Genomic DNA, 315 nt, shown 5'->3' on the forward strand with positions numbered 1-315 from the left:
TTATTATCATTATTATTATTATTATTATTATTATTATTATTATTACTATTATTATTATTATTATTAGTGTTGGACTTGCTCCACAAAAACACGCGCTCAGCGTCTGGAGGAGCTGTCCGTCGTGCTGAAAGCTCCTCTACACGGGGGGAGTGTAGCGAACGCGCAGACCATGTGGTCAGGTTAACTGCAGAGACGAGCGACAGGTACTCTGCTGCAGGCTGCACTGCTGCTTCAGAGTGACTGGGAGATGTAGCGGGAAACTTAGCAGGCGAGGAAAAGCCTGAGTCACCGGCAGACTGTGTCTCTGAAGTTGCT

This window comes from Pundamilia nyererei, unplaced genomic scaffold, assembly GCF_000239375.1.
Source record: "Pundamilia nyererei isolate P.nyererei 1_Seehausen unplaced genomic scaffold, PunNye1.0 scaffold00039, whole genome shotgun sequence".
In the NCBI taxonomy this organism is placed as follows: Eukaryota; Metazoa; Chordata; class Actinopteri; order Cichliformes; family Cichlidae; genus Pundamilia; species Pundamilia nyererei.